At 48.2% G+C, this 26,936-nt stretch overlaps 1 pseudogene; it reads right to left on the minus strand.

The window, feature by feature from the left end:
- LOC105715228 (large ribosomal subunit protein uL16-like) overlaps nt 1-22,807 on the minus strand; it is a 41,508-nt pseudogene extending 18,701 nt beyond the window's left edge.
- Between the last annotated feature and the right edge of the window lie 4,129 nt (nt 22,808-26,936).

Below are 26,936 nucleotides of genomic sequence, written 5' to 3' on the forward strand. Positions count from 1 at the left end.
CGCAATGGCGCGATCTCGGCTCACCGCAATCTCCGCCTCCTGGGTTCAGGCAATTCTCCTGCCTCAGCCTCCTGAGTAGCTGGGATTACAGGCACGCGCCACCGTGCCCAGCTAATTTTTTGTATTAGTAGAGGCGGGGTTTCACCATGTTGACCAGGATGGTCTCGATCTCTTGACCTCGCGATCCACCCGCCTCGGCCTCCCAAAGGAATATGGATTTTAAAGTCATGTGTGTAGCTCTCTGAAAGTATCAGTTTGGGTGATAATAGTGTTGTTCAGGTCTTCCCTGTCAATATTGATTTTTTTGCAGTTGCTGTAGAGATTATTATATATTCTGTTAATGTTTAAGTATATTTAGTGTTGCAATTCTGCCACCTTTTATGTATTATCATGCAAAAGCCTTGCAAGCTTGAGTATTTTGTGCTACAGTTATCATGTGTATCATGTCTACATTATCATATATGCCACAATACTCCACACTTTGTTATAAACAATTGCATTTCAAAGAAATATATAAACACTGTGTTTCAAATATTTTTAAATGTATTTCAAAGAAATAAAGAAAAAAATTGTCTTTTATATTTATCTATGTATTTTCTCTTTAGTCTTTCTTAAAGATTTGAGTTTCCATTTCATATTAGTTTGTTTTACCTAAAGAATTTTAGTAGTATATACCTGTGAATATTTACAAGTTGATGTATTTGATATTTCAGTAAAAAGTTGCATATGAGAATATTCTCGTTTAACAAATTTACTGAGCTTACTGGGTATTTCAAAACCAACAGATAAAATATTTTCTCAACTAAAAATATCAAGGTTTGAAGAAAAGGGTCATTTGGATTTGTCATCATTTGGATTTATCATGGGTTTCAAGTGCATTATCCATAAAATTTGACTTTGAAAAAAATTATAGACATTATTCTGAAAACATTAAAATTAAAATCATATTAACAATACATTTTGGAAAACTACTAGTGATTAATATTTTATATGGATATGACTAAGAAATAGATCAAAAAATACATAGATTGTGCCCAAATTTATTAAACTATTGTTTTATTTTAAAATCAGTATAATAGGCCAGGTGCAGTGACTCACGCCTGTAATCCTAGCACTTTGGGAGGCCGAGGCAGGCTGATCACTTGAGTTCAGGAGTTCAAGACCATCCTGGTCAACATGGCAAGACCCTGTCTCTACTAAAAATATAAAAATTAGCTGGGAATGGGAGTGTGCACCCATAGTTCCAGCTACTCAGGAAGCTGAGGTGGGAGAATTTCTTGAACCTGGAAGGTGGAGGTTGCAGTGAGCAGAGATTGCATCACTGCACTCTAGCCTGGGTGACAGAGCGAGACTCCATCTCAAAATAAATAAATAAATAAAATTAGTATAATGTTAATAACTAAAGACAAGAAAATTTTTAAGTTTCATGCTTTCATGAACATGAACAGATGCTATTTTTTGAAATAAATTTTATTTTTGCAAATTATTTTGGGATAAAATTAATAGGCTTATCAATATAATAAAACAAATTGATTTGTGTATATATGTACATGTTCATATGTATGTCTATATATAATTTTAAAAAACATCTGTAGTTCTTCTCTGCCATTTATCCCCAAGGTATCTTAGTTTCACTGATAAATTATAGGGTCACCTCACCCTTAGGGTTTTCAGCAACCATGGAAACTAATCTTTTTAACATTTGCTTCCATAGACAAGAGCTCTCGTTGTTTCCTGGCCTTTTGGCTAAGATCAAATATAGATAAGAGCTGTCTATTCCACTTAAAAGCGGTGATTCTACATCTGTGTAGGCTGTAGCTCTGGGCGGGCGTGGACACTGCCTAATTCTTGGAGGAAGGTCGGTGATGCCTCCCACCTGCCAAGCACTAAGATTGGGCCGGACACTCCACGAGATTGTTATGCATGGATAGACCCTGAGTCAGGCCTAACGCCACAGGGCAAATCTGCAGGAGAATGTTTTCCCTGTGATTCCGCCTCCCCTTGTCCAGACTTGGAGAGGACACTTGGGAAAATGCTGCCTTTGCCATTTGATCTGCATCTGGTGAGTTGGGAGGAAGGTGGCCATGAGTTCGAAAGGACTGATGGAAAATCTCCCCAGGATTGGCAAAGAGCAGATTTACCGCAGAACAGATTGAGTCTTGGGTCTGTGGACTGCTCATGTTTTCATTATTGGTGCTGCTTCTTTGGCAGAGGAGGTGATGGGAGGCTGAGAGATGAGGCTGGAGGTGGAGGGACGTGCTCTGTGTGCTCTGCTAGCAGGGCTTCTCCAGCAGCTAAGTTCTTGTATCTCTTTTATTTGAAATATCTGTTAATGTTTGTTTATTTTTATTGCTAAAAATAACAATAGACTTTATTTTTATGACCCGGTTTAGGTTTATAGAAAAATTAGGCAGAAAATACAGAGAGTTCCTACACATGTCCTGCACACCATTTCTCATTATTGACATTTTGCACTGGAGTGGCACATTGTTACAACGGAGTGGCAGGTGGTTACAACGGAGTGGCAGGTTGTTACAACTGGAGTGGCAGGTTGTTACAACGGAGTGGCAGGTTGTTACAACGGAGTGGCAGGTTGTTACAATTGGAGTGGCACGTTGTTACAACGGAGTGGCAGGTGGTTACAACTGGAGTGGCACGTTGTTACAACGGAGTGGCAGGTGGTTACAACTGGAGTGGCACGTTGTTACAACAGAGTGGCAGGTTGTTACAACTGGAGTGGCACGTTGTTACAACGGAGTGGCAGGTGGTTACAAGTGGAGTGGCACGTTGTTACAACGGAGTGGCAGGTGGTTACAACTGGAGTGGGACGTTGTTACAACGGAGTGGCAGGTGGTTACAACTGGAGTGGCACGTTGTTACAATGGAGTGGCAGGTTGTTACAACTGGAGTGGCACGTTGTTACAACGGAGTGGCAGGTGGTTACAACTGGAGTGGCACGTTGTTACAACAGAGTGGCAGGTGGTTACAACTGGAGTGGCATGTTGTTACAACGGAGTGGCACGTTGTTACAACTGGAGTGGCAGGTGGTTACAACTGGAGTGGCACGTTGTTACAATGGAGTGACACGTTGTTACAACTGGAGTGGCACGTTGTTACAACGGACTGGCACGTTGTTACAACTGGAGTGGCACGTTGTTACAACGGACTGGCACGTTGTTACAACTGGAGTGGCATGTTTTTACAACGGAGTTGCACGTTGTTACAACTGGAGTGGAGTGGCACGTTACAACTGGAGTGGCACGTTGTTACAACGGACTGGCACGTTGTTACAACTGGAGTGACACGTTGTTACAACGGACTGGCACGTTGTTACAACTGGAGTGGCATGTTGTTACAACGGAGTGGCACGTTGTTACAACTGGAGTGGAGTGGCACGTTACAACTGGAGTGGCACGTTGTTACAACGGAGTGGCAGGTGGTTACAACTGGAGTGGCATGTTGTTACAACGGAGTGACAGGTGGTTACAACTGGAGAGGCACATTGTTACAACGGAGTGGCAGGTTGTTACAACGGAGTGGCAGGTGGTTACAACTGGAGTGGCACATTGTTACAATGGAGTGACACGTTGTTACAACTGGAGTGGCACGTTGTTACAACGGACTGGCACGTTGTTACAACTGGAGTGACACGTTGTTACAACGGAGTGGCACGTTGTTACAACTGGAGTGGCATGTTGTTACAACGGAGTGGCACGTTGTTACAACTGGAGTGGAGTGGCACGTTACAACTGGAGTGGCACGTTGTTACAACGGAGTGGCAGGTGGTTACAACTGGAGTGGCACGTTGTTACAACGGAGTGGCAGGTTGTTACAACTGGAGTGGCACGTTGTTACAACGGAGTGGCAGGTGGTTACAAGTGGAGTGGCACATTGTTACAACGGAGTGGCAGGTGGTTACAACTGGAGTGGCACATTGTTACAACGGAGTGGCAGGTGGTTACAACGGAGTGGCAGGTTGCTACAACTGGAGTGGCACATTGTTACAACGGAGTGGCAGGTGGTTACAACTGGAGTGGCATGTTGTTACAACGGAGTGGCACATTGTTACAACTGGGGTGACACGTTGTTACAACGGAGTGACACGTTGTTACAACTGGAGTGGCACATTGTTACAACGGACTGGCACGTTGTTACAACTGGAGTGACACGTTGTTACAACGGAGTGGCACGTTGTTACAACTGGAGTGGCACGTTGTTACAACGGAGTGGCACGTTGTTACAACTGGAGTGACACGTTGTTACAACGGAGTGACACGTTGTTACAACTGGAGTGGCACGTTGTTACAACTGGAGTGACACGTTGTTACAACGGAGTGGCACGTTGTTACAACTGGAGTGACACGTTGTTACAACGGAGTGACACGTTGTTACAACTGGAGTGGCACGTTGTTACAACGGACTGGCACGTTGTTACAACTGGAGTGACATGTTGTTACAACGGAGCGGCACGTTGTTACAACTGGAGTGACACGTTGTTACAACGGAGTGACACGTTGTTACAACTGGAGTGGCATGTTGTTACAACGGACTGGCACGTTGTTTCAACTGGAGTGACACGTTGTTACACGGAGTGGCACGTTGTTACAACTGGAGTGGCATGTTGTTACAACGGAGTGGCACGTTGTTACAACTGGAGTGGAGTGGCACGTTACAACTGGAGTGGCACATTGTTACAACGGAGTGGCAGGTGGTTACAACTGGAGTGGCACGTTGTTACAACTGGAGTGACACGTTACAACGGAGTGGCACGTTGTTACAACTGGAGTGACACGTTGTTACAACAAAGTGGCATGTTGTTACAACTGGAGTGACCCATTGTTACAACGGAGTGGCACGTTGTTACAACTGGAGTGACACGTTGTTACAACGGAGTGGCACATTGTTACAACTGGAGTGACACGTTGTTACAACGGAGTGGCATGCTGTTACAACTGGAGTGGCATGTTGTTACAACGGAGTGGCACGTTGTTACAACTGGAGTGGCACGTTGTTACAACGGAGTGGCACGTTGTTACAACTGGAGTGGCACGTTGTTACAATGGAGTGGCACGTTGTTACAACTGGAGTGGAGTGGCACGTTACAACTGGAGTGGCACGTTGTTACAACGGAGTGGTACATTGTTACAACTGGAGTGGCACGTTGTTATAACGGAGTGGCACGTTGTTACAACTGGAGTGGAGTGGCACGTTGTTACAACTGGAGTGGAGTGGCACGTTACAACTGGAGTAGCACATTGTTACAACGGAGTGGCAGGTGGTTACAACTGGAGTGGCACGTTGTTACAACAGAGTGGCACGTTGTTACAATTGGAGTGACACGTTGTTACAATGGAGTGGCACGTTGTTACAACTGGAGTGGCATGTTGTTACAGCGGAGTGGCACGTTGTTACAACTGGAGTGGAGTGGCACGTTACAACTGGAGTGGCACGTTGTTACAACGGAGTGGCACGTTGTTACAACTGGAGTGGCATGTTTTTACAACGGAGTTGCACGTTGTTACAACTGGAGTGGAGTGGCACGTTACAACTGGAGTGGCACGTTGTTACAACGGAGTGGCACGTTGTTACAATTGGAGTGGCATGTTGTTACAACGGACTGGCACGTTGTTACAACTGGAGTGACACGTTGTTACAACGGAGTGGCACGTTGTTACAACTGGAGTGGCACGTTGTTACAACGGAGTGGCACGTTGTTACAACTGGAGTGGAGTGGCACGTTACAACTGGAGTGGCACGTTTTTACAACGGAGTGGCACGTTGTTACAACGGAGTGGCATGTTGTTACAATGGAGTGGCACGTTGTTACAATGGAGTGGCACCTTGTTACAATAGAATGGCACGTTGCTACAATTCGAGTGGTACATTGTTACAATTGATGAGCCAATATTGATACGTTGGCCAAAATCTGTAATTTCCACCAGGGTTTACACTTGATGTGTTGCATTCTGTGGGTCTGGGCAAATATGACAGGAATCCCCCATTACAGTACCCAGAGTATCTCCTCTGCCCTGCAGATCCTCTGTGCGCTACCTGTTCCTCTCCCTCTACCCGAACCTCTGGCAACCACTGGTCTTTTTACTATCCTCATAATTTCACCTTTCTCGGGATGTTGTATAGCTGGAATCACACCGTCTGTCACTTTTCCAGGTTGACTTATTTTGCTTAGCTGTATGCACTTAAGGTTTCTCCACGTCTTTCCCTGACTCGACACTTCATTTCTCTTACTCCGAAAGCTCTTGCCTCTGTCGCCTGTGTAAGGAAGCTGTATGTTGTTCCTGAGACCACATCAGCCTTCTCACACCTGAGTTACCCACAAACTCTCAGTTCTGCCTGCAACACAAGGAGATGGCCATCCCTGTCCTCATATCACAGAGATGAGAGGATAAGCCATGTGCCATAAGCCACACAACTGTGACCCCTGATTCCAGGATTCCAGCCCTAGGCCTCCCTGGGCTGCATGGGTGGCAAGGACCAGAGGCAGCAGCAGCACCAGGAGCCCTGTTAGAAATGCAGAGCTTCAGGCCATTACCCAGACCTACTGCATCCTGATCTGCATTTTAACAAGAACCCGAAAGGAGCTTTGTCAGTTCCAAGGCAGAGCCAGCCTCTCCATGGGCACACAGAACTGCATACTTCTGTGGACTTGGGGCGGATCTGTTTCATTACACTTTTTACAAAATATTTAGGGTTCACACAGAATTTTGCAAGACTACAAGGTGAGAGCTTATACTGGGATAGGAGGAGCCATCTCCTTTCTGGGAGATACGAAGGAAAGAGGTCTTAGACTTCAAGCTCTGAGCCTCAAATGCCAGACCTCTCCCTCCACATTCTCCTCTGTCCACCACCATTTAATCCCAGACTCTGTCCAACCCAGCTCAGCAACAGAGAAATGAGAAGGGGACTTGGCTTCAGCCAGAGTGAACTTGGAAGCTCCAGGGAAGCAGGAAGGTGCAGGGGTGGACACTGTGGATGTAGGAGGCAGGAATTCTCAGCATGATTCCCATCCTACTTACCTCCCAGGAGCCAGCCTAGAGGATGGGGGCAGGGGTGATGTAGCCCAGGACACAGGTACCAAGGCTGGAAGTCACCAGCACAGCAGGATGGGATGTCCCACAGAGTCATGGAGGGCTGTGGGTGCCACCTCAGAGAAGGAAAGTGGTAGCATCTATAAGGAGTGTCCTTTAAGCTGAGGATTGACAAATGAGAAGGCAGCTTCAGTTTTGCCTCACCCCAGCGATAGTGATTCTTCTGTTTCTGATACTCTGTGGACCTACAATATGCAGCTTCTGTCAACAGCAAGAGCATCTGCCCCTGTAGCAGTCCTCACGTGGAACAATCTCTCTGCCAGACGGCTAGCACGTAGTACTCTTAATTATCATAACTGCCAGCAAGGTTGGTTGGTATCATTGCTCCTGTTTTTGGATGGGAAATCAAAAGTCTGGAGAGCATAAGTGATGCTTCCCAGGTCGCTCAGCTGCAAATGGGGATGTGTTTGAACTGCCAAGGGTGTTTGTAAATTTGAGTGTTGATGTGGGCCCCACGGTCAGGTCTGTTGATACGTTTCCCTCACTTATCACCACTGGCTGGTATTTATTAGGGCTTGCATCTCCAACGGAAGAGGCAGACTAAGTCAGCATGTAAGCTTTTAAAAAATTAGCATTTAAATAAAGGAAACAGCCATAAAATGTTGTTCACCAATAGTAACTCACTCAGCTCTGCTTAGGAAACATCACATGGCCACTTGTTATGAGCAAGGCAGTCTATCGAGGTTAAGGTTATCAGATTGAGCAAGGTACCTGTATGGCAGAAAACGCATATTTGACAAATTCAGATTGAGCATCTATGATGTACTCCTGTACATACAGAAGTGAACGCAGCTGGGACAGTGAGAATTTTACATTCTGGGGGACAGGGACTTTGCTCAACTTAGCCATTGACTAGTTCAAATGTGTTAGGACTGAGTGGCAGCTAGATTTCCTCATACAAGTATGTCCTCTTCTCACATCAGATAAATACCATAAAGACCAAAAATCATCTCAGATTTGGAAGCTCTCTGAAATTTATGAAGTGCTAAACAATGCAAGCCATAGTTGCTTTGCTGGAGTTATTTTCTGTCTGCAGTTCATAGCTGAATAATACAGGATTTTTTTCACCTTTGTATTATAGGCATAACTTGCAAAACTGCAAATACAAGGCCTTTCAATGTCAATCCGTCCACCATGCAGCCCGTGGTGATGGATTCTTTTGTAGAAAGTTTCCTGGGCTCACTTCCTGTGGTGAGGTGAGGCTTTAGGAAGCTGAAAGGTTCAAGGAATGGTTGATAGGCCTCAGCCGTAAATTCTCAGACAAATTTCAACAGAACCTGGAGGCACATTTGTAAATAGATGAGACTGAAAAGGAAGCGCAGACCCTGTCTTGACAGGACAATGTCTCTCTCCAGGCTAACCATGCAAGTGCCTTACATGGGCCTGACCTTAATTTATAGCCATGAGGTAGAGCTCCAGATCTCAGAGGAGAAGGAGTTTGGGCCATCTTCTCAACCAAGGCCACGTCCATAACACATAACCATTCAGCCTGTATTGGTTATCAATGGCTGCGTAACAAATGCCCCCATTCCTCATGGCTTAGAACGATACATGCACTTGCATGATTCTGAGCTTGGTGTCCTGGTTCCTGCTGGTCTTACCTGAGCCCACTCAGGTGACAACCCTGGGTAGCCAGGTCGGCAGAGGAAGGGGCTTCCTCGGGTACTGGGGTGGTTCTTTCTTGCTCCATGCCATCTCTCACGCTTCAGGAGACTGAGAATGAGCTTTGCAATATGATGGCAGACGTGTTCTGAGAGAAACAGCAAAAGCCATAAAACCCAAGATCTACCCCAAGCAATCAAATTGACAAGCTTGAAGACTCTTAAGACTTGGAAACAGAAAGATGTAATGCTCATGACTTGTGCCTTTGTAATTACACTTTTTATCTTGAGACAATTGTAGAATCACATTCACATGCTATTATAAGATACATTATATGGAGAACATTCATGTACCCTTTACTCAGTTTTCCCCCCAGGCGACATATTGCAAAATCATAGCACAATATCATAACTAGGATATTGACACTGATTAAATCAAGACACAGAACATTTATGTAACCCAGAGATTCTTCAAATGCCCTTTTGTAACCACAGCCATTCCTTCCTGTGCCCCACCCTCCCCAATGCCTGACATCTCTAATCCGATCCTTATTTCTATAACGTGGTCATTTCAAGAATATTGTAATAATGGAATCATGGCATATGCAACCTTCAGGGGTTGGCTTTTTGTTTTTGTCACCCAGCAGAATGCTCTGGAAAATTAGGGAAGTTGTCTGTTCCTTTTTACTACTGAGATGTGGTCTGTGTATGCTAATACAAGTTTTTTTTGTTTGTTTGTTTAATAATTTACTTGTTAAAAGCTATCTGGGTTGTTTTCCCAGTTTGGGGCTATTTTGAAAAAAAAAAAAGGTGTGAACATTTGTGTACTAGATTTCATGTGAACATAAATCTTCATTTCTCTGGGATACATACCCAGGAATACAGTATTGGGTTGCATGCTTAATTTTTAAGAAATTGCCAAACGGTTTTCCAGAGTGGCTCTACCATTTAACAATCCCACCAGCAATGCATGAGCGATTCAGTTTCTTCGGACTTCCTCCAGGCCTGTGCTTGCTAGCAGCCTCATAACCAGCTCTAAGTCTTTTCTTTTTGAATGTGTACAAGTGATGCTCTCCGATGCCCAAATGCTCTCTTGTGGATGCCGGGTGTCCATTTTAAATTTGATTTCCATGATATCGAGTTTTCAAAACATGATGAGAGTTGCCACTAAGTGTGGGATGCAGCTCAGGAGATATTATTATTAAAAACGTCGGTCCATGCATACATACAGCTTCTCTCCTCATGCTCCTTCCTGACAGGAGCCCCGGGCAAGATGTTTTATTATTCTTTTACTATTGTTGCTACTCCTGTTTTTCTCTTCACACACTGAGGCTCAGAGCTGTCTGTTTTCAGGGGTGCCCTCCTCTCTCTCAGCTAGAGGTAGGTCTCATTTCTTGTAATAGATTGAATGGTAATCCCCCAAAAACCATGTCCACGTTGTAGCCCCTGGGACCTGTGAATCTGAGCTTATTTGGTGAAAAGGTCTTTGCAGATGCAATTAAGAATCTTGTGGGCCGGGCACGGTGGCTCACGCCTGTGATGCCAGCACTTTGGGAGGCCGAGGCAGGCAGATCACCTGAGGTCAGGTGTTCGAGACCAGCCTGGCCAACATGGTGAAACCCCGTCTCTATCAAAAATATAAAAATTAGCCAGGTGTTGTGGCACATGCCTGTAATTCCAGCTACTCAGGAGGCTGAGGAAGGAGAATCGCTTGAACCTGGGAGGTGGAGGTTGCAGTGAGCTGAGATTGTGTCATTGCACTCCAGCCTGGGCAACAGAGCAAAGCCGTGTCTCAAAAAAAAAAAAAAATCTTCTGATGAGATCATCTGGATTAGGATGGGCCCGAAATCCAATGACAAGCATCTCTAGAAGAGACAGGGAGGAGCACTAGGGGAGGCCACGTGAAGATGGAGGAGGGGATTGGACTGGTGCCTCTACAGGCCTGGAGCACCCAGAAGCTGGAGAGGGGTCTGGAGCAGACCTTCCCTCAGACCCCGCAGATGGGGCCAGTCCTGCTGCACCTTGATTTGGGTCTTCCAGCCTCCAGAACTGTGAGAGAGTCAATGTCTGTTGTTTCAACACCACCCCGCTTGGGTGAATTTATAACAGCAGCTGTAGGTAACTAACACATCGAATCCACAGCCTGGGAGCTTCCCAGTCTTGGAAGTGCCTGTTGGCTCCCCCATGACTCCACAGGGCTGGAACAGGCTGGGGTGAGGAGGGCCTTCCTGCTCAAGGTGGGTACTCAGGGGCTGTTCCCTTGGTGGTCCTGTCTCTCTCCTGCACTGCTGGGGGCCTCTTCCTTTCATGGGCCCTACAGCCTTCCTGACTGTGGGGCTGAGAACTGCATCAGCGTGAACCAAGCCCACCTTGCATCCTAAGCTCTTAGTGAGATGCTCTGACTACTGATCCCCTCAGCAGGAGACGACATGGTCCTCATGGCCACCTCTCCTGTGCTGAGACCCTGATGTGGGAAGAAATAAAATCTCTCCTACAAGGTCATGTGTTGGAAGGAGCAGTGCAAGGCAGAACTGACCCACAGATGCTCACGCTGAAGCCTGAGAACTCTGCTAGGGCTGGATGCAGGTAGGTAGCTCACAGCAGGGCAGCCCTGGAGCTTGGCATGCCCTGTGAGGCAGTGACGCACCTGCAGGCCAGAGCAGGCGGCTCCGCTCCTCCAGGGAGCCAGTGGGAAGGTCGAGATCCCTGGCCCGGGAGTGACAGCCTGCTACAGTGTCCCTGCCAATTATGAGATCATTCTCCTTTAATTAATCCCAAATAACCACCTTTGAACACTCATTATTGCCACTTGTGCAGAAAATATACATCCTTATGCTTCTCAGTATGGAGACTTGGGACAGGTTTTGGAGAAAGATGATGAGAGTAAAATTAAAAAGGGTGCATTTTAGAAACTGTGATATTTAAAAAGCAGTTTGTCCTCCATCAGAAAATTTGACATTTTAAAGCCACCTTCGATTTTTCTAAAAGGAAAAGAAAAAAAGAAAGGTCTATTCCTGCCTCGAGAGAAAATGTATAAAACTGTGAGAGATTTGCCTAGAGAAAATCACATTTTCATTTTCTCTCTTTGAGAAGTTGAACTGCAAGAGGAAAGGTGGGATTCTGCCAAGGCTGCAGGTGAGAAGGAGGGTGAGGGGAAGCAGCACTGAGGCCTGCCCGAAGGCTCACCTTCCTGAAAACTCAGAGCAGAGCTGCTGAGCAGCCAGCCTGGAAGTACTGTTTCCCTGAAGTGAGATATTGAGCAATCTTAGTGGATTAGAGCCCCACAGTTGGACATTTTCATAAAATGCTCTGAGTAGGAAGCCTCTGGAGTTACGGAGCAGATCTTGTGATTGTTTTGTTATTGCTTTCTGATTGCTTTTTTTCTTTCTGCTTTTAGCATCTATGAAGGCCCTGCCTAGGAACAGCCTTGAGGTTCCAGGAGCACACGTGCTGCCAACGCGCTTTTTCTTATAGCTGGAGACAGCTGTATCCACAGACCCTGGACCTGTGGATCTTAGAAGAGCACATGGCCATGTTTCTTATGGTTTTCTGTGGGTAAGAGAAGTCCTTTGGAGGTCATCACCCTGGGACGTCCGGGGGACAGGGAGGCGCAGGGGTATGAGTGAGGGCTTCGGATTTAGGAGTTAGGCTGCATGACCTTGAGCCTTCCTCAGTCCTGCTCATGCATGCACCCTCCTCTGAGCAGCGTGGAAAATGACACCAACCTGCTGCCGTTTCTGTCAGGGTTGGAGGATGTGTGCACGTCCCCTTCCACGGCATCTTCAGCAACAAGAAGCTGCCATGTTGGTTGGGCACGGTGGCTCATGCCCATAATCCCAGCACTTTGGGAGGCTGATGCGGGTGGATCACTTGAGGTCAGGAGTTCAAGATTAGCCTAGCCAACACGGCAAAACCCATCTCTACTAAAAATACAAAAATCAGCCAAGTGTGGTGGCAGGCACCTGGAATCCCAGCTACTTAGGAGGCTGAGGCAGGAGAATCGCTTGAACCCGGGAGGTGGAGGTTACAGTGAGCCAATGCACTCCAGCCTGGGAGACAGAGCAAAACTCTGTCAAAAGAAAAAGAAAGAAAGAAGAAGGAAAAAGAAAGAAAGAAAGAGAGAGAGAGAAAGAGAGAAAGAAAGAACATAAGAAAAGGTAGCCATGTGCTTTGACCTCACGTGGGTGGGACTGAGACCTGCTCAGTGCTCACAGCTGAGGGTAGATAAACGCTGTCACTTTTGAAAGAAGAAACCACTCTGGCCCCAGTGCAGTGTTCTTGGGTCTCCCACTGACAAATATCTGTTGGGCGTTAGGTCTGTGTGCATCGCAGAGGCCCCTGGAGCATTCAGAGTGAAAATCCCCAGAGAACATTCCGAGGTGGGCTAGGCTGGAAGCACAGACCATGTGAAAAGAAAGGGGTGCACCCTGACACCCAGAAACACGGGTGAGCTTGTTGAAGAAATTGTTCTTTTCTATTCAACATCTTCATCAAGGACTTGAACAAAAGCACAGAGGGGGCATCTGTAAAATATTTGGATATTATTCAACCTCAAAAAAAGAAGGAAATTCTACAATTTGCCTCAATGTGGGTGAATCTAGAGGACATTGCTAAGTGAAATAAGCCAGGCACAGAAAGGTATTAGTAAGAACCATACAATCACACTCATATGTAGAATCCAAGAGAGTCAAACTCAGAAGTGGAGAGTAGCTTTGTGGTTACCAGGGGCTGGGGTGGGGGTCGAGGAGGGGCAGATGCTGATCAAAGGAATCAGCCAGAGGAGAGGAATAGGTTCTGGGAAATGGGAAGGAAGCCTGCCTGGAGGGAAGCCGGCTGTGTTAAGCTGGTTTTGTGTTGCTATAAAGGAATACCTGGCCGGGTGTGGTGGCTCACGCCTGAAATCTTAGCACTTTGGGAGGCCAAGGTGGGCAGATCACCTGAGGTCAGTTTGAGACCAGCCTGGCCAACATGGTGAAATCCTGTCTTTACTAAAAATACAAAAACAAATTAGCTGGGTGTGGTGGTGTGCACCTGTAATCCCAGCTACTTGGGAGGCTGAGAGGTAGGAGAATCCCTTGAACCTGAGAGGCAGATGTTGCAGTGAGCTGAGATTGTGCCACTGTATGCCAGCCTGGGCAACAGAATGAGACTCCACTGCAAAAGAAAAAAAATGCATACCTGAGGCTGGGATATTTATAAAGAAAAGAAGTTTATTGTCTCATGGTTCTGCAGGCTGTACAGGAAACATGGCTCCCACACCTGTTCCTGGTGAGGCCTCAGGAAGCTTCCAATCATGATGGAAGTAGACAGAGAGCAGGTGTCTCACCTGGGGGACAGGATCAAGACAGTGGGTCGGGGGAGATGCCACACTCTTTTTTTTGAGACAGAGTCTCACTCTTCTGCCCAGGCTGGAGTACAGTGCCACAATCTCAACTCACTGCATCCTCTGCCTCCCAGGTTCAAGCGATTCTCCTGTCTCAGCCTCCTGAGTAGCTGAGGTTGTAGGTACATGCCACCATGCCCGGATAATTTTTGTATTTTTAGTAGAGACGAGGTTTCACCATGTTGGTCAGGCTTGTCTTGAACTCCTGACCTCTTGATCCATCTGCCTCGGCCTCCCAAAGTGCTGGGACTACAGGTGGGAGCCACTGTGCCCGGCTGCCACACTTTTCCAAACAACCAGATCTCACAGGAATTCAGAGCAAGAACTCACTCCTTACCTCAAGGGTGGGACCAAACCATTCATGAGGGATCCCCCCCATGACCCAAATAGGTCCCAAAGGGCCCCACCTCCAACACTGGGGGCTGCATTTCAATGTGAGATTTGGAGGGGACAAACCTCCAAGCCATATCACCTGCCGTGTTTCTGGGCTGGGTCAGTAAGTGGCTGTCCATGAGTTCAATAGCCCCTGAGATTGTTGGGGTGGAGGGACATCCCCTGGGAGGAGAGGTTACTGGCTGCACCCCAGCCAGGCCAGCCCAGGTGAAGTGACAGACACTAACTGACTCAGCATTCAGAGGGGAGCCACCAGGCTAGTGAGAGGTCAGGCAACCAAGTCTGGTGCAGGAGGGCTGGAGGAGCTGGAGAGAAAAGCCTGGAGGCAGAGCCCCTGGGTTCAAAGAACAAGGATGCTCTGGTCTGAAGCCAGGGCTTCGGATCAAACATCGGGGGCAGCTGTTCAAACAAGGGAGGAGCTTGGGTCCATGCTGCCCTGCTGTGGAGAGAGCTGCCCCAAAGCTTCGTGTTCATGTTGTAGGGCCTGGCACAGTGGTCAAGAGTGCGACCCCGAGGTGTGATCCCACTCCACTATACAGCAGCAATTAGGCTTTTGGTAGGTTAGCCAAAGCCTCTGAGTCTCAGTGTCTCATCTCAAAATAAGATTGTTGTGAAGATTTTGTGAGATAACCCATGCAAGAGAGTCGTAGTGCCCAGTCCATTTTAAGCCCATGTTGGTGATGTTGCATTCAGGTGGAGACTGCTGGTCACCTGCCAGGAAACCTTGTCAGGAGGGTCCTGTAACGGTGTGGGAGAGCCAGCCTCTAAGCCCTTCCAGCTCTGATGTTCCGAGAAGCCGCAGGCCCTGACGGCAGCTTCAAAGTGTGTTTCCACTTACCCTCTCCCAAAAATGTCGGAAAAGGAGTCGGTCTGAAGGGTTTTGGGGGAAATGAACGTGGACTGTGCAGTCTTACCTGGTGACAGCGGATTGTAGATTTGGCCCAAATGGTCCTGTGCCTGGCGCCCTCTGCACACACAGTGGTTCTGGAAGGACTCCCCATCTTGCTTTCCCTCCACCCCATCTGAGTCAGTGGGACTGTCCCTACTTGCACGACTGCACCCAGCTCCTCCCTGGGCACTTATCCCTTGTTTCTTCAAAGGCCTCTAGAAAGATCTTTCCAAATTTCAACTCTGATCAAGCCACGCCCTGGTCAGCAGCCCTTGCTGGGCCTCTCCCATCTGGGAGTCAAGGTCCCTGCGTCTGCTCTCATCTTTTCAGCTTAGGCTGGGAGTAACTTCCTTGCGCACCAGGCAACGTGCTCCCTCTCCCCCAATTCCGAAAGTCCAGACACGCCTGGAGCTTTCTGGACCCCCGGCTTCCGCTTACAGAATTGCCTCCACTCTTGAGGGCCCAGCATAAGCATCAGCTCCCTCACAAACATCTTGGAATCTAAACCTCCCCCTCACAATTTACCCCTGAATCTCATTGATCTGTACTTATTATTATTATTATTGAGATGGAGTTTAACTCTCCTTGCCCAGGTTGGGGTGCGGTGGCATGATCTCAGCTCACTGAAACCTCCACCTTTCGGGTTCAAGCAATTCTCCTGCCTCAGCCTCTGAAGTGGCTGAGATTACAGGTGCCCACCACCATACCCAGCTATTTTTTTTTTTTTTTTGTATTTTTAGTAGAGACTAGGTTTCACCATATTGGCCAGGCTAGTCTCGAACTCCTGACCTCAGGCGACCCACCTGCCTCGGCCTCCCAAAGTGCTGGGATTACAGGCGTGAGCCACCGTGCCTGATCCTCACTGATCCTTATTTGCAAACCTCAGAGCATTTGTTTCACCGGCCTGGTGTCAGCCTACGTGTGCAAGGAGTCCCCTGGGATACCCATCTGTCTTCTCTGCATCTTCTCTTGAACCTGAAATATGCCTCTTGCCTGCAAGGACTCAGTAGACATTTGCTGGATAGAATCAGGTCACTTCTTTCTCTCTGGTTGGATGATGAGCACCCTGACCATAGGAAGTACGTCTGCAGCATCTCCTACTTCCCCCAACGTGTTTCTGGGACGAAGACAGGTGACAAATAAAAACTGTTAATACATAGTTCCCATTATCAAGCCCCTAAAGGCTTCACATATGCTAGCCCTGGGTATTCAGCCAGCCAGTAGGGTAGGTACTGTGCTTCCCATTTCATGGCTGTAGAGGGTGAGCAGCCACCCATTTCTGCTGCCTTCCCTGATCAAAGAGCCCATGAATGTGGATTGATTCACGGAGGCAAATCCGGATATGCTTGGCCTCACGTCCTGTGTTCTTTCCATGACTCATCATCGGCACTCACGGGGAAACCAGGCCCCAGTCACTGCCCAGGAGCTCTGCCAGGTGCTGAGTGGGGCTTTGCCCGGGAGACACACAGGACCTGTGTCTACTTGGTACACAGCTGTGTCCCCATGGTCTGGCCCAGGCTTGGCACAGAGTAGGTCCTTAATAAATATTTTTCAATGAGCAAATAGATAGGCAGCAGAGCGCTCAAGCAGGGATAAGCGAGAATAATGTGTTAGCAGCAAATAATGAAATGAAAACCCCATGAGTCTGAACTGCAGAGGTTTTAATATGCATGGCCCTCAATGGGAAGCACTGACTCATCACAGAAGTACAGAAAAAAAAAAAAAAATCTGGGCAATGCCAAGGCAGGAAAAGCCATTTAGCATGAAATAGGAAGGGAGGAGAAACCAGCAGCAGACATTGCACAGAAATGAACGGGTAAATTTATAGGAAGCCCAAGTGAGTTATCCTGAAAGAGAGCATGAACAATCTCAGAAACACTCAAGGCACTTCCATTCTGGATATTTACGGAGCAGGCAGGGACGTCTCTCTCAGGCAGAGCATCGAGAGCAAGGCTGAGGGTCTGTATGGAGAGAGAAGACAACTGGGTCCACCCTTTGGCCGCTGTGACCCTCGATCTCATGTAGGTGCACAGAGCCAGCAACTGCTGTAGCTGCAAGCCCTCACGCTAATTCCACGACAAGATGGAGATAATTGCCCCAAACACACCTCCACCCGTCACTCTCCACCATGCTCAGGGGCTTCCGAAGCTTTCTCTCGTCATTAAAGACAGCTTAGCGTCCAGGTGCTTGGAAATACACACGAGCCTTTCCGAGAGGAGCGGAGTGGAGCTGCCGGTCCCTAGCCGGCTGGACACAGCACCTCTGGTCTCACTCCGTATTTCTGCTTGTTTTATCTCTTTGCCTGCACACCTTTTCCCAGGACAAGCTCAGTGTCCAGGAGTCTATGTCTTGCTAGATGGCATTTTCCCTGGACCTCTCTTCTGCGGTTGTTTTTCCCTGATACTCGAAGTGTGCATGTGAGATTGTGTATAGTGTGTGCGTGCCTGTGTGTATGTGTGCAAGGGTAGGTGTATGTGTGTCTGTGTGTGAGAGTGTGCACCTGTGAGTGTGTATGTGTGAGTGGGTGTGCATGTGTGAGTGTGTGTGAGTGGGTGTGCATGTGTGAGAGGGTGTGCATCTGAGTGTGTGTGAGTGGGTGTGCATCTGTGTGTGAGTGGGTGTGCATGTGTATGTGTGTGTAAATGTGTGTGAATGTATGTGTGAGTATACGTGTGAGAGTATGTGAATGTGAGTGAAAATGTGGGATTTGCATATGTGTGTGGGGTGTCTGAGTTTGTGAGTGTGTATGTGTGTGAATGTAAAGTATGTGAATGTGTGTGTGAATGTGAAAGTATGTATGTGTGTGAATGTGTGGGTGTGTGCATGTGTGTGTGCCTGTGTGTATGTGTGCAAGTGTAGGTGTGTGCATGTGTCTGAGTGTGTGAGAGGGTGTGAGAGAGTGTGCATCTGTGAGCGTGTGAGGGTGTGCATCTGTGAGTGTGTGAGTGGGTGTGCATGTGTGTATGTGTGAGTGTGTAAATGTGAGTATGTGTATGTGTGAGGATGTATGTGTATGTGTGAGGATGTATGTGTGAGTATATGTGTGAGAGTATGTGAATGTGAGTTAAAATGTGGGATTTACATATATGTGTGTGGGGGTGTCTGAGTTTGTATGTGTCTGTGTGAATGTAAAAGTATGTGAATGCGTGTGTGTGAATGTGAAAGTATGTATGTGTGTGCAAGTGTGGGTGTGTGCATGTGTGAGTGTGTGTGAGTTGGTGTGCATATGAGTGTGTACATGTGAGTGTGTAAATGTGAGTGTGTGAGGATGTATGTGTGAGTGAAAATGTACGATTTTTGTATGTATATGTTTGGGGGGAGGGTGTCTATGAGTGTGAATGTGTGAGTATGTGAGTGCGTATGTACGTGAGTGTGTATGTGTGTGAATGTGAGTGTGTGTGCGCACACATGAGCATGTGAACGGCCCACAGAGACTAATCCCCTGGAGGATAGAGTCTACGGCCCCACATACGGAAGGCACTCTGTTCTGAGAACGGCTGCCATTTTTCCAGGAATGGACCCATCCCTCTATCAGAGTCACCAGCTACGGCTGCAGCTGCCCCGTCCTTTGGTGAATGTGCACTGATGTTTCTTGGCATGAGACGCAGACAGACCCACACTTTGGGAAAGTGGCCAGAACCTGAAATGTACGTGTCTCTTTTCTCACTAAGAAGAAACCCGAGGTCTAACCATGATGTCATAAGAATGATGGTTTAGAGGCTGGAATGAGACCATCAATTACCAGTCCAACCTGACTCACTGGTCCTTTCAAATCCAATACTGTTTCTTAAAATAAACGCTGAAAATGACTTCATTCGGGGAAAGGCAGGTTGTGGCCATTAATTATGGGTACAGATTAATTAATGAATAAAATACTCTGGCTAAATTATGGGGTTATTTTCAAATTTTTCCTTAGAAAGTAGTATTCCACTGATGTAACCTGGGACGTGGATTTTATCCTAAATAATGGATGGCTTTATGAGTATAGAAGAAAAAATGAAACTAAAGATCTCTCTCATTGACACCAGGGCAGTGCAGGCACTGGCTGTCCTGCCTCTACCATAATTTTCAAAAAATTAAGCGTTACAAACACCTTGCAAGGAGAGCGATGTCAGTTGCCACAGTGGATAACGATGGTCCTGCCCTGATAGCCAGACCTCAGTCAGTTTACAGTCCCCACAGCTCATTGCTGAGATTTCCAAGGATATGGATGAGGAAGATGTGAAGTTAGAACGGAAAAAACAACAGCGAGGGCTTCGGAATAGTCTGGGGTTGATGAAGAGCTGCAAGCTGATTAGTGCTGCTGATAACTCCAATGCACGCGGCAACTGGAGTGAGTGCTTAACACAGTGAGCATCCAGACATTAAAACTACCATAGGCCAGGCGTGGTGGCTCATGCCTGTCATCCCAGCACTTTGGGAGACCGAGGCAGGAGGATCACGATGTCAGGAGATCGAGACCATCCTGGCCTACATGGTGAAACCCCATCTCTACTAAAATACACAAAAGATTAGCCAGAGGTGGTGGTGTGTACCTGTAGTCCCAGCTACTTGGGAGGCTGAGGCAGGGGAATCGCTTGAACCAGGGAGGCAGAAGTTGCGGTGAGCTGAGATCGTGCCACTGCATTCCAGCATGGTGACAGAGCAAGACTCCATCTCAAAAAAAATTACCATAAAAGGTGGGTACCATTATTATCCCCTTTTTGCAGGTGAGAAAGATGGAGACGTTGAGAGGGTAAGGTGGGTTGCCCAAGGTCAAAGCACCCATCTCTACCTCAGTTGCTCCTGCCCACCATGCTATGAAATGGGAGGTGCACATACTCAGGGTCTGAAAAAGGCTGGCTGAATGGATGGTGAGGAAGAGGTCTCAGAAGAGCAGGGAGAAGAGAAAGCCTCCATCATCACAGTAGACAGGACAAGCTGTCACCAGAGTAGACTGAGTTTGTGAGACTTGGAGACGCGGCTCAGATGGGGCAAACCTTGCTGGAGGAGAGAGGAGCTGGCTGCAGCCACCAGGAGGGAGAACCCATGTGTGAGCCCTGCTCCTGCCTCCCAGTTTCCAGGGACACAGCCAAGCCCTGTGGGAGTCTCCTTGACATTTGGAAATCTCTGGGCCCATCCTGCTGTCATCTGGAATTCTTGGTGCCATACAGTAATTTACAGAGCTACGAGGTCATTAAGCCTTACAGAATTTCTGAAGGAAAAAGGGAGCATTTGCAAAATGACGGCTTTACCCCCACTGCCAAAGAGAAGAGCAATGAACACACAGGTTAATTAATTTTTCCTGAGGTCTCTCCAAGGGTCAACTGCATAACTGGATAAGAAAATTTCACTTTAATGCTTTTATGAAGGATGTACTCCGTGTCCACCTTCGCGTTTTCCAAGCCACCGCGGCATGCCCGCTGCAGCACGGCCCGGGTCTGCATTCACTTCTTGCACCAACTATTCCACTTGAAGCTGTCGGTGCCGTCTCGAGAATGATGAAATTCCCTCAAATATGCGATTTCATCTGATCCACAGAGAGCAGGAGCACACGGAGGGCAGGAGCACGTGGAGGGGAGGAGCACACAGTTGGGGGAACACAGTGGGAAGCTGGGGGGAGACGGAGAGGTGGATGGGGCCAGGCACTGGTTCTCTGTACTGCGTAGAAGTCTGATCTCTAAGGCCCGGTGACTCCTGGCTGTGGGCTCTCAAGTGCTCAACGGCTTAAGTGGGTACTGCTGTGCTCACCACCGCAAGTCACTAGGGAGCATGGCGACTGCCTGCGGAGCCTGCTGCCCAGCTTCAGACGCCTGGGAGGTAGCCACTGAGCCATGAGAAGATGCTTCCTAGTCCAGATGAGAAACGGTGGGAGGTGGAGGTGGGGCAGCGGAGTTCCGAGATATTTGGAGGATAAATTGGACCCAGTATGCTCCCTGCTCCTTGGCACACGGATCTATTGGGGATCTCAGAGGTTTCACCCCCAGTGCTGCCAGGAACTGCACCCACCTCCTCCTCTCGGCCTGGCCAACTCCAGTTCAGCTGACAGGTCTCCTGCTTCTCGGCACTGCCTGCTGGAGGCTTCCTGTCTGGCGAGGCCCCGGAAGGCTGGTGGGAGCCATTCTCTGCACCAAGACTGCAGTGTGCTCACTTCCGCATGGCGGCTCTCTGTGCTGTAATGTACCTATCTGTCTCTGCTCTCCTGGGTGCAGTGCAGCCTCTATTGTGCTTGCAAAGTACTCTGATGCCATCCACGTTTCTGGAGAACATCCCTCAGTGAGTATCCACTGAGTGTGGGAATGTTTGAGTGACTGAGTGAATGACTGCTTTGCCAATCTGCAGCTCGGGGGTGATAGACACGGGGTGCGTAATAAGCAGCCCTTCCGTGAGTGTTCGAGGGATTCAGCTGTGACTTCCAGCCCTTGGCTATGCTTCTTTAGCAAAGAGAGCCCTTCTGTGTCTGCCTCTGCAGTGGATATGACTGTGTGACCTCAAGGCCCCTTTAGCCTCCGTGGTGGGTTGAACAAGGGTCCTGAAAGGGGGCCTACATCAGGTCTGAATTCCTGGCCCTAATAAATGCTACCTTATGTGGCAAAAAGGACTTTGCAGATGTGATTAAATCAAGGAGCTTGAGATGGGGAGATTTTCCTGGATTACCCAGATGCATACTAAAAATGACATCACGAGTGTCCTTGTTAAGAGGGGGGCAAAAGGACAGGTCCCTACGGAAGAAGAGAGGGCAGTGTGACAGCTGAAGTGAGGTGCCATCCTGGGGCTTGAAGATGGAGGAAGCGGCCGTGGACCAAGGAATGTCAATCCAGAAGCCAGAGAGGCAGGAAAGGGATTCTTACCTAAAGTTCCCAACAGGAATTAGCCCCACTGATGCCTCGACCAGCTCATTGACATGGATTTCCGATTTCTGAGCTCCAAACCTAGGGGAGTACATGTGCGTGGCTTTAAGGCAGCCAGTGTGGGGTAATGTGTCATAGCAGCATAGGTGGGGGTCATACACTCCTGTCTGGTCTCTTCTCCTCATGTGGGAAGAAGTGACCAGGACACCGACGCCTCCTTTGGACTACAGACTGGCACCTGGAGCTGCTCTCCTGCTGGGTGGGGCCTTCCACCCAGCTTCCAAGCCCTGCTTGTCCTTAAGTCCATGGGCCAAGTCCTCAGCATTGTAAATTAAACTCCAAGGACAGCACTGGTTTCTTCTCTGAATCAGTGACTGTGACTCACACGAAGTCCAGGGTAGGAGGAGGTGGCCCCTGTCCCCAGACCACACAGCCTCGGTGGATGCCACCCTGTCTACCGTCACCACCAACAGCAAAAGCTGTGTTCCTTTAGCAGTGAAGTCACGGCGAGCTTGCTTGTGAGTCCTAGTAATTAACCTCACGAATGTCTTCTCCTTCTTGCCTTCAGACTTTCTATTTACCAGATTATGCTCAATCGATGTCATCGTGAACACAAATCATAGTTAGACGTGGGCACAGATGTTTGTGTCCAGGTGCTTACTTCTTTCGAATCTGTTGCAGGAGTAAGGGGACCACGCAGAGTGAGGCTTACAGTTCTTTAGGTTACTATCATATCTATATTCGCCACCCGCAGGAAAGGTCTTGAAACTCCACAGTCATCCTCATTTCTATTTAAAGTAATCTGACTGTTAGTGAGAAGCTGGCTTACCTGCCCACATATCTGAGCAGACTGACCCGCCGGAAATACTGGCTTGGCCCCTCCCGGGTTGCAGTGTGGTGAGAAGGGAGGCCCCCGCGCCTGAGTGATGAGGTTCATGGCGAATTTCACAAATGGCCGTCCCCTTGAATCACACTGGAATATCTGGGTTCCTTCCACTGGGTCCCTTACCTCTCCTCCTAGCTGCCAGCACGATCTGCCCACTATTAACAGCCCAGCAGATGGTGCATAAAATAGCAAGCCACTTCCAAAACTACATAAACTCCCCAACTCTGAGAGGCAAATAAAGTCTGATTAATCATCTGGAACAGAAGCTTCAACATCCAGCTCATCGAAAACGTGATTATTTCTGTCCACGTTTGAATATTTTCTGGAATAGCAAGAACATGCATATCCAGGGTTGACAGCTCCTGGCTGGGCGAGAATGGAGAGTGATTACCCTCCGTGGCCCCTGGCGAGGGCTGCCGCGGAATCCTCATTTCTTTCTCATTTCTCTCTTTTTTGTTAGCCACCTACAAGTGCCCCGGCCACGCTGCACATGTGCCTCGTGGAGAGCACACAGCACGCCGTTTAGCGCTTGCCAGTCTCCCGAGGCTGCTGTAACAAATTTTCATGAGAAATGTATTATCTCACAGATTTGGAGGCCAGAAGGCAGCACTCGCTCCGAAGACTCCAGAGAGAATCCTCCCTGCCTCGCCCGGCATCTGGTGGCCTGGCGTTCCTGGGCTTGTGGCGGCTCTAGTGCTGCATCAGTTTCTCCTCCGTCTCCAGGTGGCCTTCTTCTCCGTGTCCCACGTCTTCATCTCCCTCTCTCTTCGCCTGGGAAGGACACTTGTCGCTGAATTTAGGGCTTACCCAGATCCCGGATGATCTCACCTTGAGAGCCTCAGCTTCATTACATCTACAGAGACGTGACTGCCGGATAAAATCACCTTCGCAGACTCTTTGAGGGGCCAAGATTCAGCCCCTACAGTATCCAATCTAGTCAGCCTGCTATTGCTGGCCGAGATGCATTTACTTCTTGGAGACGAAAATCACCATCATGTTTACAAAGTGAACATGGGTTGCTGTGGGTGAGCATAAGGACCCCCGAGCCGAATTCGGGGAGAGGAGACACCTGGGCTGGCTCCTGCTGGGGCTGTGTGTTTCACTTTAGCTCCTGGACACTGGCCACCACCACCCTGCCTCCGAGTCCTCATGCAGGACTGGGGTGCCTTGAACGACCGAACTTTATTCTCTCAAAGTTCCAGAGGCTGGAAGTCCAAGATCACAGTGTTGGCAGGGCCAGCTTCTTCTGCGAACTTAAGTTATCTGAAAAGGATTTCGGAGGAAAGAGATTTGATTCCAGCAAACAGTTTGCAAACCTGGGAGACACACCTTCCCTTCCGGAGAACAAAGGGAAGGCTCAGGTTTTATAACAGACCAGGTTCCCAATCAGGTCTGCTTATGCAAATGAAGGATTGAAATCCACTGAGTTCTGATTGGTTGACACAGCTGAGCCCTGACTGTCTGAGGCAGGTGAGCTTTTGATTGGTTGGTTCAGGTGAGCTCTGGGGTCCCACAGCTGCATAGACATGTGGGTTTTCAAGGCACTCAGAGTACGAGTTTGACCTCTAGTCAGCCAAGTCCGCTTGGCTATGTTTTAAATTCAGGCCCAATTAGCCGCTTGGGATCCATCTCGAAGGCCTGGCTCCTTCAGGTTCCCATCTGTTCGCATTTGTGCACACTTCAGAGGCCCCTCTCCTGGCCTGGTAGATGCTGTCTCCTCTCCAGGCCTCACATGGGCATCCCTCTGTGGGTGTCTGTGTCCTCATCTCTTCTTCGTAGTCCTATTGGATTAGGTTCCACTGTAAAACCTCATTTTACCTATTCGATCGCTTCCTTAAAACTCTATCTCCAAATATGGTCACTTTCTGAAGTACTGGAGGTTGGGACTTCAACATATACATCTAGGGGGCCATAATTCAGCCCCAAACATCCTCTAAAGCAATGCTACAAGGGTGCATCCTTGCTCTAAATTCACATGACGTGTATGGAGCCCCTGCTGGGGCCTGCCTTGTGCTGGGGATGGAAAGCAGGGAGCGAGGCATTCGGCCTGGGGGTTGGCCTTGGTGGAGCTGCGGTCGAATGACAGAGGCTGAGAGCACCAGCTGTCCCATGACCCTCCCATGGGGGTTCAAGGAAGGGAGGACCACCCTGGAGATGCCCAGTGTAGCCGTCTGACCTCAGGAGGAGGCAGGGACGCACACAGTGGTGCCAGCTGGTTATCTTACAGGCTCTACTTTCCCCAGGTGCTGCACAGTGGGAAGAAAGTTCCCAGATGTCACCTACTCTCCCCCAGACCCAGACCTTATCTCACAGTCCTGCAGACAGCCTAAACAAGGACTGTTAGATTTACAAAACAAAACAGCACAAGATGCTGGTTCAAGTTCAAGTTCAGATTTAAAAAATGCTGCTTTAGTAGAATGAGTCTGTATGAGTCAGCTTGGTTGCTATAACAAGCACCAAAGGCCAATGGCTTTAACAACAGGGTTGACTTCTCATAGTTCTGGAGACCAGGGAGTCCAGGATGAAGGTGCTGGAGGGTAGGTTTTATTCTGAGGCCTCGTCTGTTGTTGGCTGGCTGGTGGCTTGCTGTGTGCTCACATGACCTCTTCTTTGGGAGAGAATGAGAGTGTTCTCTGGTGTCTTTTCCTATAAGGACGCTAATCCTAGGGCACCAGGGCTCCTCTTCACGACTTCACATAACCTTCATTACTTCTGCAGAGGCCATCTCTCCACATGTGGTCTCATTGGGGGTTAGGCCTTCAGCAGATACATATTGAAGGAACATAACATTCAGTGTATAAAGAGTCCCAGATATTGCAAGGAACAAAATTCTACTAAAAACATTCATTGTGTACCTGAAATTCTGACTCTGAAATGAACACATCATCCTGTCTTTTCTCTAGCACCCTAACTTAAATGCAGCCTTCATCCAGAAGGGCAGAAAGGACCCAGGGCCCAGAGACTTAGACCGCTTAGGGGTTCCCCAAGTCCCGAATGCGTCTCTACTAAAAATACACTCAGCACACACACCTCTCTGTCCCCAGGCACTGGATAGCTCTCTGAAGAAAATCTGTGAACACTGCTGGCTCAGCTTGTGTTGGTCTGGCAAGAATGTTCAGGTTTGGAAGCAGGTGCCTGCAGCGTGAATCCCTGGTATGAGTCCCAGGGGCTCATTTTGAGTGAACACACTTTTGAGGGTCTGTAGAGGGTTGCAGATATTATATGTGGATCTACCGACCCAAACATTTGGTCTACCACAAACACCTGCTGATGGAAAGTGCCCCCACCCTGCACAGACCCCTCACGCACTGGCGGACCCAGCAGGCTGACCCAGGGAAGGATCGTCTTAGCAGCCCCTCCTCTAACTTCCAAAATTATTTTTAGTCATAACCATGTTACAATTTTAACCCATTGTTTAAGTTCTAAAATAATTGACAATTTTCAAAGAATAAATTTCCAAGCTATGAGAACTCAATGAAATAGTTCATGTGTGAGACAAAATTTGCATGTGCCAAATAAAAATGTGACACCAGGAAGTCTGCAGGCCGCTTCTCTGTTTGGGATTTTAAATGTGGGTAAAACCCTCAAGTGGCCACACAGAACCCCGGAGCTCCCATGTTCTGGGCTCCCTCTCTCTGTGCAGTCCCCACGCCACGGCTGCTCATGCAAATCAGCTCCTCAGACATAAGCACATGCGGTGACGCAGGGCAGGGCCACCGACGCGCTCTAAGTTCACACACGTGAACTTTTGCTTAAAATCGACCCACATGGCTCAGCCCACCTGCACTGGGACCTACTATCTACCCAGATTTTTTCAAAAATCAAATTTCACGTAGAAAATAACATTT

The sequence above is a fragment of the Aotus nancymaae genome, unplaced genomic scaffold (assembly GCF_030222135.1).
Source record: "Aotus nancymaae isolate 86718 unplaced genomic scaffold, 86718_ANA_hifiasm-v0.15.2.pri h1tg000076l, whole genome shotgun sequence".
Taxonomy (NCBI): Eukaryota; Metazoa; Chordata; class Mammalia; order Primates; family Aotidae; genus Aotus; species Aotus nancymaae.